This window comes from Perca fluviatilis, chromosome 3, assembly GCF_010015445.1.
Source record: "Perca fluviatilis chromosome 3, GENO_Pfluv_1.0, whole genome shotgun sequence".
Classification (NCBI taxonomy): Eukaryota; Metazoa; Chordata; class Actinopteri; order Perciformes; family Percidae; genus Perca; species Perca fluviatilis.
Window position 1 is genome coordinate 13,113,180 of NC_053114.1, and position 12,794 is coordinate 13,125,973.

Genomic DNA, 12,794 nt, shown 5'->3' on the forward strand with positions numbered 1-12,794 from the left:
AATTGTGTATGATCTATCTTACTTTAGCAATTCAATTTAGTAAAGATATTTAAAGTAATTTCATGTGACCTATACTGACCAGTTTTGTTACATGGATTAATGCAGGATCAATTGATCAGCACATCTTCCTGACATCTGTACTACGTATAACAGATGTCAGGAAGATGTGCCTGAGACTGCATCTGTAAGATGTATAGCAGATGATGGGACGATGTATATGAGCCTGCATCTTTACGATGTATGACATACGTTAGAACGATGTATATGAGTGCATCTGTACGATGTATGAAATACGTTGGAACGATGTATATATATATATACACGTCGCGGAGAGAGCGGTTATTTTTAGCTGAAACGTAGAGCAGCGACGTCCCTGGGACGTCGTGCCAGTGAGCAAACGACCAATATCCTACGTATACCCGCCGTATTTTGTTACATCGCCAATACGTTGTGGCGACGTATGTGTGCTTACTGGGGAGAAAATAAACCCTATACAGTTACACTGTCTCAATCACCCTTAATTCACCCTATGTGCTGTAACGTGCACCGTTTTATGTTTTTAACTAAAACTAAAGCCATAGTAATTAATACATAACTTTAAAGTGCCCATATTATGAAAAAAAACACTTTTTCTAGGATTTGGGGTGTCTCTGGTGCTTCCACACGCATACAAACTTTGAAAAAAATTCATCCATGCTGTTTTGAGTGAGATACGGGTTTCTGAATGTGTCCTGCCTTCAGTCTCCGGGTGAGCTGGTCAAAATTGGCACGGCTTTCTACGTCACTAGCCGAAACGAGCTGGCTAACCGCAACCGTTAGCATGCTAGTGCTAGCGTGCTACCTCGTTCTCAATGACAAAGCACTGCTACAACACACAAAAGGTTACCATAATCTACAAAAGAACTACTTACATGTGCGCCCTTGTTTAGAAGTCTCCCAGCTAATCCTGCCTTGTAACTGACCGAAGTTGGAGAAACAGCCTTTCTTTTACTGTCTATGGAGCTAGCTAGCTGACATGATCTACGATCTAAGCTACTAAGCATGTGCAAGTGCAATCAAAGATAGTACAGAAGAAAAGATGTCTCACTCCGTAGCTAAAACAGAGACCAGGGGCCTCATTTATAAAACCTGGTACGCAAAAAAAAGTTGCGTGAAGCAGGGTGAGATTTGTCATCACAACATTCCTCGCAATAGTCGGGATTTATAAAGAATTTCCATGCGTAAAAATGTTCCCAGTTTTCCGCAAACTTTTGACCACACGTGTGATCGTGCGTAATGCTCCCAAGGTTTTGTAGACTGCGTTTTAGTGAACTCCTATGGTATGCCCGTTTTCCCGAACCTAACCCAACTTTTGTTTTGCTGAACCCAACAATCCCGTTTTTGCTAAACCGACCCAGAGCCGGTCGCGGCGCCCGGCGAGGGGCTGCCAGCAACGGGGGAGAGGCAGGGGATCGTCCCACACCGTGCAGCGGAGGAAATGCGCTTTTCCTCCACTGCTCTCCCCTGCCTCTCCCCGTGAAATGCATTGTTTATTTGATGTTTATCTGTGTGTGTGTGTGTGTGTGTCTGTGCGTCTTTATGTGGTCGTCTCTGATTGTATGTGTCTGTGTGTGGGAATGTTGTCTTTCTGCACCTGCTATTCCCACACAGTTACCGATACAAGTTACCAAATTGTCACATTTCAAGCACTTTCACCTGTTTTGCACCAATAATGATCCAAAATCTTGTTTCTATTTTTTACCTTTTTAATATTTGAATTTCCTTTAATTGAGCTAAATCTGTTTAGTATTAAGGCTTTGTGACAACAATATGGACACTACACAAGGGTTACGGCTTCAAAACAGGATTTAGTTTGTATGTTTTACCTCTGTTAGGAGCACATCGATCTCACAATCACTGAATCGTGTTTTTTCCCCATTTTTCCGTTTCGTGATTGGTGATCAAGGGCTCCTTTCAAGGCTGGAATATTCATTGATTGATTAACATGGACCTTATTAGGACAAATATGGGACGACCTTGGGAGGAGCTTGAGGCTCACGACCGCATAAGGTAACGCACGTCCGTATTTATAACGAGAAGAGTGCGTACCGATGTGCGGTGCAAGGTCTTATAAATCAGAATATTGTTTCTGCGTACGAAAATTCTGACTTTTTGCGCATGAATTCTTTCAGAATAGAATTTACGCACAGTTTTATAAATGAGGCCCCTGAACACAAGGTGAAAAAAGGAGCTGCAGCAGTGAGAGAGAGCTGTGCAGTACAACAAAAATATGGTGTTTTTTGAAAATTAAACCATGTAAACCTATTCTGGTACAACTTTAAAATACAATTATGAACCTGAAAATGAGCATAATATGGGCGATTTAAAACATTAGCCTGGAGTTTCTTTTTGTATTACCCGGGCAGGGACATTTCCCTGAGCTATTGTTGTTATGTATGTCACTTCAAACAACGCGCCGGTCATAGGGACGGTATCTCTCTTGTACTCTTATCCAGTTTGTAGAGCAGAACAGTAAAGTTTACAACAGCAAAGTCACTATAAAAACTCATTAATATCTCACTGGAAACAATGTACTTTTTTTTTCTTTCATAATCCTTTGCTGTCAGTTCTAAATGGTCAACTCATGATAAACAAATCTTATTTTCAGTCTTTTATTGTGTCAACAAAAACGTGCATTTTCGGTTCAGTGCAAATATAAAAACTTAAAAGGTTATTCTTATCAGAGCAAATATAAAAACTTAAAAGGTTATTCTTATCAGAATTTTTTGCCCGAGCCCAGCTGGTGCCAGTGTTTTTTTTCTGTCCTCCCAATGCACAGCCAATTGACCATAGTTCAGTTTGGTTTGGCAAAATGGTTATATTTCCAATTAATTTAGCAATTAAGCATATGTTTGTTTTGATGACAGTGGCAGACAGTTAGATGTTTATTTGTTATTTGATCAATTTCCTCTTAAATCAACACTTACAGTAAGATCCATAAATATAAAACACTTTAAGCATTTGAAAATGTTAGTTTAAATGTTTATTATCAGTAAAAAGACATTTTTGACAAACTGAGGCTGCTCGCCACACATGCAAAAAAACAAACAGGGAGACAATGTAAACAAATAATAATTGCCTAAATAATGAATATATAATACAAAAAAGGTTGAAAGAAAAAAAGCACAGCATCCACAGTGAAGGGTTTTAATCCAGTCCACTCTTCAAAAACCTTTCCAGCTGCGCTTAAGAAGCGCTAGCTGTAGGCTCACAATTCTTAACGTCGTTCTGAGCCCCACCTGGCATCTAATAAACACCACCAGGTGCTCTTTAGACACCTGGTGGCGTTTTGCTAATCAACTCCACCCTGTGGTTTTCACAGCCAATAAATTTGAACTCTAATCACCCAATCAGTAAAGAAGAAGGTCAGGCCACACTAATCAAGCACTGATCTCCTTTGCTGTTTGTTTGAGAAGCCTAAAGAAAATCCCAAGGATGCACTGGGTGTTACTTACTTTACGTTTACATTTTATTTATTATTTATTCTTATTTTTTTCATATCTTTGTGTGATCAAATATGTGAAGTAGAGTGTAGTTATACCATTTATAAATATATTTTGCTTGTTGACTGGGCTAAAACACTTTGACTGCTGTTGCTCTAACATTCCTGAGGGTGGCAGTAGAGGACTATATAAATCAGAGCGGGATATTAGAGAGAGTTTGGCCAACGAGGGAATCGAATGTTCTGAGCTATCTCGTTGGATACCAGCATTCATCTGATTCCGATTGACAGTGCAGGGAATAGTGGAACATTTTTATAAATAAAAAAATTACATAAACCACTAAAAAAATGCCCAACTGTTGCGCATTTGGCGCAACAGTGAACCAAAATCGCGAAAAGTATGGGAGGTGAAAAGAGCAAACTGGAGGCTAAGTGACTACTCATTATTGTGAGGTAAATGTCAATTTCTCTCTTCGACTTATGATAAAAAATTACATAGGACAAATATAGTAATGCCATCGTTAATGTGTATCATGCTGTCAAAAAAGTTCTAACACTGCTTTCGAAATGAATTAAGTTTGAAATTAACCATGCCTTATGCTAGCATTAGCTTTTTCGCTAGCACTCCATGTACCTAAATGCTTGTCATATGCCACAGTCATATGGCTTTTGGTCTCGACCAAGTCCAGGTGTCTTTATTATGTTTATAATCATTTTGGAGGGAAAGTAAAACACAGCTTGGACAGGGATGTTGTTTGGCTTTTCACAAGTTTAGACATTACATTTGCTAACATTAGTGCAACAGCATCAGCCTAGCCTGCTAGCTAAATATTACGATTGCCTTCGGAGTATCCTATATCTAGCCTAGCCTAGTGACCGCAATACATGCGCGTGTTACCAACATGCGAACATTTGTCTCCTGATTAACAATCTTGCAAAAAGAGGTTTGATCCCGACAACAAGGCTTTCTGCACTCCTTTCAGGTGTGCGATACACAAGACGAAAAATGCATGAATCGCGAGTGCACAGAGTGCTGCTTTGATGAGGTGCAGCTTAGTGACTACAGTCCAACTGATACAGCAACATGCGAGCAATGGCAAAAGGAGGATGTTCTTGTTGGAGAGAAAACCTACAAAAATTGGGTTAAAAAAACTAAAAGGGGGAAACTAAGAGCTGACCGAAGTGTAAACTAAACACTGAGATTCAGGCCTTCACTTTGGTGGTAATAGACAACACGCAGCCATACACACTGGAGTTGCCTACTCAGTCAATGGCTCCCAGTGCTATGCCACAATTTCAAAGTCATTACTTTGATGAACATGCAGTGTGGGCACATATAAAGCCAGTTATAGACCATTTCCAGAAAAATTAATTTCCATGCAATCGACCCTGCAAGTGATGGGTGATAGGCCAACGGTGTCTTTCCTGCTGAGGTACCCTGTGCCCACTCAAGCCACCATAGCTCCCCCACTGTAGACCGCAAAGCCCAGCCGGAAGAAGCCACATCATGTGAACCTAACCTTGAGACAAGTTCAGATGAAGAGGAAAAATACATGGAGGGACAGTTTATTATTGTCAAGTATGATGACAAACCGTATATAGGACAGATCATGGGGATACATGGTGCGGGGGAGCTGCAGGTGAACTGTATGCAACAACTGGGAAAGAAAAAAGCTTTTGTCTGGCCAAAGAAAACAGACTGAGTTTTCTATAATCACAATCAAATTGTCTGTGGAATATCAGAACCCCAGCCATGCAGCCGGTTTGCAAGGCTCTTGACTTTGGACTGGTTCATATGAAGGTTATATCACAAAGAAACACAAACTTCAGTTGACATAGCAAAACACATATCATTAATTTGTGATAGTTGTTTAACTCATGTATGAGAATAAATGTATGCCCTGTAAATTTGTTTTAAATGAATGTTTATGAAATCAAAATAACCTCAATGTTCAGCAACCTTGTTGCATTAAATTAATGTTTTAAAAAAATACTTGTATGATTTTGTACTGCTTTTGTATGAATGTTAAATGCATATAATACACTTTTTTGCATGACAAGTTGTGGTTCATCCTATGGTGTGACACTATATAATTTGGTGTGACATTCATAATTGTCACAATAAAAAGTCTTTGTTTAGTTATAAATAAAAAATAAAAATTTAACACAGAATAGTTTAAGCAACAGTCACAAGCATTGTGTTAGATTAGACAGAGTTTGTCAGAATTAATCTAAAATATATTTACAACAAATTTTTTTTTTATTTAATTTTTTTAAAAATAAAAAAAAAAAAAAAAAAAAGTCCTTAGACCACTCTATAATTTACAAAGACCCAACAATTCCAGTAATTCCCCCAAGAGCAAGCATTCAGTGCAACAGTGGCGAGGAAAAACTCCCTCTCAGGAAGAAACCTCAGACAGACCCAGGCTCTTGGTAGGCGGTGTCTGACGGTGCCGGTTGGGGGTGTGATGAACAGTGACAACAATAGTCATAATGGATCAGTGACTAGAAATAGTAGTTGTAGTAGTTTATGGCATAGCAGGTCACTGCAGGGTGTCACAGGGCGTAGCAGGGCACTGCAGGGTGTCACAGGGCGTAGCAGGGTATAGCAGGGCGGCACAGGACGTAGGTTAGTAACAAGAATTTCTGGAACATGGAAGCACACAGATTGAAAGAGAGAGGAGAGAGAAGCTCAGTTTGTCAAAGGAAGTGCCCCAGCAGTCTAAAAATATAACAGCATAATTAAGAGAGACAGGTTACGGAGAGGAGCCTGGTCGGGCTAGAACTCTCCCCAACCGGATCGGGCTGTACTGGAGAGTTTTAAATTTACTCTTAAATGTGGTCATGGTGTCTGCCCCCCAGACCCAGACTGGGAGTTGGTTCCACAGGAGAGGAGCCTGATAGGTAAAGGCTCTGGCTCCCATTCTACTTTTAGAGACTCTAGGAACCACAAGTAACTCTGCATTCTGGGAGCACAGTGCTCTAGTTGGGAAATAAGGTACTAAGGTACTTCTAGATATGATGGTGCTTGACCATTTAGTGCTTTGTAGGTGAGGAGAAGGATTTTAAATTCAATCCTGGATTTTACAGGAAGCCAATGCAGAGAAGCTAATACAGGAGAAATATGATCTATTTTCTTAGTTCTTGTCAGAACACGCGCTGCAGCATTTTGGATCAGGTGGAGAGTCTTAAAGGTTTTATTTGAGCATCCTGTTAGTATAAGGAATTACAATAGTCCAGCCTGGAAGTAAGGAATGCATGGACTAGTTTTTCAGCATCATTTTGAGATAGGATGTTCCTAATTTTGGCAATGTTACGAAGTTGAAAAAAGGCTATCCTTGAGGTTTGTTTTAAATGAGCGTTAAAGGATATATCCTGATCAAAAATAACTCCTAGATTTCTGACAGTAGTGCTGGAGGTCAGGGCAATACCATCCAGAGTAACTATATCTTTGGATAATGAGTTTCGGAGGGTATTTAGGGCCCAGCACAATCACTTCAGTTTTGTCAGAGTTTAACATCAGAAAATTGTAGGTCATCCATGCTTTTATATCTTTGATGCATGCTTGGAATTTAGTTAACTGACTGGTTTCATCTGGCTTAATTGATAGGTATAATTGGGTGTCATCCGCATAACAATGAAAGTTAATTATATAAAGTTAATAATATTGCCTAGGGGAAGCATGTACAAGGTGAATAGAATTGGTCCAAGCACTGAGCCTTGTGGAACGCCATGGCTAACTTTAGCGTACCTGAAGGATTTATCGTTAACATTAACAAATTGATAATGATCAGATAAATAGGACTTAAACCAGCTTAGTGTGATTCCTTTAATGCCAAATAAGTGTTAGAGTCTCTGTAGCAGGATGGTATGGTCACTAGTGTCAAATGCAGCACTAAGATCTAGTAAGACAAGTACGGAGACAAGTGCTTTGTCTGAAGGCCGTTAGTAATTTTCACTTTGCGCGATGATTAAGAAAAATTATACAGATGTAATACATTTCCACAAGGAAATGCTATATCTCAAGATAGTTACGTTAAAAAATTATGATAAAGGGAGTTATTTAAAAAAGTAAACCCTATTTTAATTTTATACACAATAACTCTCATGTCACCATATGACAATTTTAGGCACTAATACAACCAATTGGCAAATAAATTCAGATTTCAAAACAAAATCTAAAAGACTAAGAATTGGTACGACACAACTCAATCATTTTCATGCTTAATATATGAAGTTTAAAAAAAAAGTTATATAATAATAGAATATAATTGACAATATAACCGTCACTGTTGCACATGGAAGTGTCACGCAATTAAGATGAATGTGATACTGACCTTGAGATACTGGAACTCAAAGACCTAGAGACAAGTCAAGAGGAGGCAGACACCAGAATGATGGTGCATGTAGCACATGCAGCCAAATACAGCCGTGACCTGGTAATCAAGAGCCCAGACATCGATGTCTTTGTGCTGGCTCTAGCTTTCTGTAGCCACATTGATGGCCACCTCTATTTCCATACTGCCAAGGGGAGAAACACACACATTACTGACATTACCAAGCTACATGCCCATCTTGGCAAAGACAAATATGACGCCTTTGTGGGTCTGCATGCCTTTTCTGGATGTCACACTGTGAGCACTCTGCATAAGGTTGGGAAAGCAAAAGAATACAAAAAACTAAGTTCAAAAACAGAATACATCTCTATGTTTAGAGAACTAGGGACAAGTTTCACCCCATCACAAGAACTATGTGAGGCTCTGAAAGCTTACACGTGTGACCTATATGATCAGAAGGACTGCCAAGATGTGAATATTGGCAGTCCAATGCCAGTATTGATCAGGTAAATGTTCTGAGAGAGACATACCTCAAAACAAAGACTCATTGCATAAACACATTGAGGGGGCAAGCTATCAGGCTGCAGTACACAGAAGGAGTCTTGAGTGTATGCCAGACATTTCTCCTCCTGTAAATCATGGCTGGACGATGGTAGGAGATTATTATATGAGTGGACTTGACACTTCCGCCAGCTCCAGAGGCCATACTGGAACTTGTGCACTGCTCGTGTAAAAAAAAAAATTGTGTTAAGGGTAGATGCACATGTAAACTGCACGAGCTGCCATGTAAAAACATCTGTCAGCGTGTACAATGTACAATGTCTTGATCCTGCTCTTTGGGGAGTGGTGTTGTGTGTGTGTGTGTGTGTGTGTGTGTCAGAATGTGACTTTAGGCAGCTTTTTCATTTTTTTCCCAACGTAGCATGTTTTGGTTAACCCAGTTTGAGTTTTAGTAGTGTGTGTATTTTTCATTTGGTTTTATTAGTAGATGTGTTGCATGTTTTAACAGTTATTATTTGCATGAGGTTGTGGATTTGCTGTGTTTTTTTTAATTGTTAGACTGGGATTATGAGAAGCAGCTGTGATTGCCTGGACCACCCCCACTGCTCATGATTGGCCACAGGATCTAATGATGTGGTTGTTGGATGGAAAACAGTGTGGGGAAGAGAAACAAGCAGGAGGACAAACAAAGACAAGTCGGGGCTGTGACCTGCTGCAAGACAGTTGTGTTTTTTAGTCTTTTTAGTCATGTTTTTTTGTATTGCTGTGCATAAGGAACCAGTTGGATTTTGAAAATATTATTGAAGAAACCATCCTGTGGAGGCTACGTTTTTTTAACAGTGTAAACGCCTTGTTTTGCTGGTAACAAAGGACCTCACACCACTGCGTGACTTTTTTGCCATTGTCCGCAGGATTGGCCTTTTGCAGTGGAGCCATTAATTCTTCATAGGACATAACCTTCTTTGAATCCATGTCAAGCAAACCAATCTTGAACGTCAGGCCCTTGACCTCCCCTTTTCTTGATCCTGAAAAGTTCTCTTTTTTGCAGTTGTTTTCGTCGAGTGTTTTCACACAGCGGTCGCAAAACACCTCTGCCAGGCTTTACACGCCATCGTCAGACTTATGCATGACTTTGGAATAACGCAAAATAGCGCGCAACCTTTCCAGTGGTGCTCCAAATTTTTTCCAACTATTGACAAATCTCCGGATCTCAGCATTGCTGAAGCCCATGAAATGTTCTTGCGGAGTACGCAGAGGCCGTTCTCGTTTCTTTTTCTCGTCTGAGGGGGAGTCAACGAGGCCTGACACCTGAACACTGTGAAACTGGTCTATTACCCATGTTAAGGGAACAGGTGGAACCAATATATGGAGCATGAGTTTTCCCCTGCTGAAAGTTACAAACCATTTTTCTTTAATCAGTGATGTGGAGAAGGGTGCAGAACCTAAATCTATTGTTTTGCACATTTTTAGTGGTAGAGGCAGAGGATGGTGAGGCAATCCAGTAAAAACACAGGCTCTGAGGTCTTACACCAGTGACCTCTACATGTCCAAGCGGGCCCCACACCTGCTTCCAGTACAATGCATTATTTGCAAACATGAGAAGTACAAGGTTCAGACACACAGCAGGAAAAGGGTAAAAGAAAAACTAACTTCCATGCTTGGAAATTACTTCTCGCCGCTGAAGGGAGAAGGGATGAGTCTCTCCTTCTCCATATCCTAGACAGGGACTTGGTGGCTAGTGAAGCACAGTATCACTTCATCTGCTATCGAGATTATACCCGGTACCTGACCACACACAAAATTGCGAGAAAAGAAACAAACATATATTAAAATGGATACAAGCTCTTCTGCGAAACAGTCATTGAGGAGAGGCTGTTGAAACAACGTGAAGTGCTTTCACTGTCAAAGCTTAATTTGCTTTTCAAAAAAACTGTGGAAGAAACATTGCAGCTTATAAGGCACACTCACTAAAGGCAAGACTTCACAAGTCTCATCCCTTCTTGAAATTCCAGAAGGCATCCACAACCTACCTTGTATATGTGGACAATCTGTCAGCTGACAAGATTGTGCATGAAGTTGCTGTCTCCTCTGCTTCCTCCTCATCTGAAGAAAGTGAAGGAGAAATAAGAAGTCAAGGATATATTGAAAAAGCCACCATCAACACGGATGATTCTCGGGTTTTATATCATGTAGCAATGACACTTAAAGAAATCATTCAAAAGACATCAAAAAGATCATCAAAGTTTCCATGGCCTCTCACAGTGGGTGACCTCACACTGGAGAATGCCCTCAGTGTAGTGCCTCACCAACTTTTTTTACTTCATTGCATAGACATCAGGAATGTCATCACAACCATCAGATGAATGTGTTGATGCAGAAAGATAGTGTCCACTTGTCAGGATATTATTACAACCAATTATTGGCAACCAGAGGATGGTGGCTCATGCCAAAACAGTGCTCACTTGCAATGGCAGTTCGGCATATGACTGGCTCTGCACAGCTTATAAGGTTGTTAAATGGTCTAGGTCTGGGTGCTCATACAATTCCCAGGTCCTTGAGCATAATACTGCCCTTGCTCACCTACAAATGGAGAGAGTAGAAATATACATCCCTGAAAACATCAGTGCTCAAGTGCCTGTGACTCTTGTCTGGGATAATAATAATAATAATAACTTTGGAGAGGAGGCTCTTTCAGGTAAAGGGACAACACATAACACCAATGGTATAATAATTCAGAGGGCCATAGACAGTTAGACAGCATCCTTACCAGACACATTACCCAGGCAGAGAACACAAGAGCGGTCTGTTCATCCTCCTCCACTGAATCTTTTAACTTACACAAGAGGTCTGGTGGTCTGGTCCACAGAATTTTGCAGCGCCGCTGGTCCAAACTCCCGACATTTGTCTACAGTTTTAATTGTTATTAACATAGCTGTATATTGTTAAGTATGAGAGGGAAACCTGTATTGGTACCAGTGTTTCTGCTGGTAACTCTGTTACTGCGGCCGCCACGGCGAAAAACACATTATTAAACTAACTTCAGTTCGTTGAGTAATAGCGTGACGGAGCATGCTGGATCATAGTTCATAAAAATGCAGCGCAGTGACGATAGGCCTACAGACATTTCATAGCCTACACAAGACTGGTGTAACGCCGCTAATGAGTCAGCCGTCACTCTCTGATTAGCCTAGCATAGCCCTACGCTTCAGTCCATCGCACTCCCCCTGTCTTTCGATCGTTCTTTTTTTTTTTTTTTTTTTTTTAGATTTCGGCCTTTATTTTGATAGGAAAGCTGAATACATGAAAGGGGAGAGAGAGTTGGGGGATGATTGATGCTTTAAAATATGGAATATTTAAAATTTTCTTCCGGGGGGGGGCATGCCCCCGGACCCCCCTAGAGGGGTAATATCCTTCTCACCTTTTTCACCCCTGACCCGTTTTCATGCCTGTCATATAGGAAAGGGCTGCAGGTCGGAGTCAAACCTCTATATTTACCAACTGAGCTATCCGGGCGTCCTCTCTCTCTTTTAATCAGTCTGCTATTGTTGTTGAAAGCTTATGAAGGAGCTTTCTCAGGCTATTTATTTTAGATAACTTTCAGTTGTTGCAGCTGTATATTTTCAAACTGGTAAAGAAAACCCTGTCTTTGCATTTTATTTTAATCACAATCTGTTTTAATAAAAGAGCTTGTGAAAAGTGGCTTTGACTTAAAACTGAACATTTAGCCCACTTTGTGAAAAAATACAGAGCTATATATCGTGTATCGCCATTCAGCGTTACGGCGATGCGAGGAAAAATTTGGGTGCACCTAAATTTTGTGCTGGTGCACCTAAATAAAAAAAGTTAGGCGCACCAGTGCAACCAAGGCAAAAAGTTAGTGTGGAGCCCTGATAAGTGCTGCATTATCTCAATTTACTGAAGAGCAAAAATATATTTATAATAAATAAATATAATAAAAATTCATTTACAAATGATGAAATACGAGTTACAAATTAGACGCACGGACACACATTTGTGGATAGAAATCGCTCTGCATTCATTTGTGAATTGTGTTTGCGGATCCAAATTGCGCTGCATTCATTTGTGAATTGGGTTTGCGGATACAAATCACTCTAAATTCATTTGTGAATTGTTTGTGGATACAAATCGCTCTGCATTCATTTGTGCATTGTGTTTCACAAGTCACAAATTAGAGGCACAGATACAACACAGATTTACAGATATGAATCACTCTGCATTCATTTGTGCATTGTGTTTTACAAGTTGCAAATACTTACGAGCACCATGTTTTAGCACCATAGATAACCTCTCCTTCCACATTACAGCAATGTGGAATTTCTCAGCAATTGGAAGTTCATTGTTGGGGCCTAGTCCCATGGCAGTTCGTGAAATGGTCACGTTATTTAATCTAATGATTCGTGTTCACGGGGACGTTTTTTTCGTGGTGGCCAGCACGAAAATGTAAACTAATGTAT

At 40.2% G+C, this 12,794-nt stretch overlaps 1 pseudogene; it reads right to left on the reverse strand.

Moving 5' to 3' along the window:
* Positions 1-8,043: 8,043 nt before the first annotated feature.
* Positions 8,044-12,794, reverse strand: part of LOC120556475 — a 31,213-nt pseudogene continuing 26,462 nt past the window's right edge.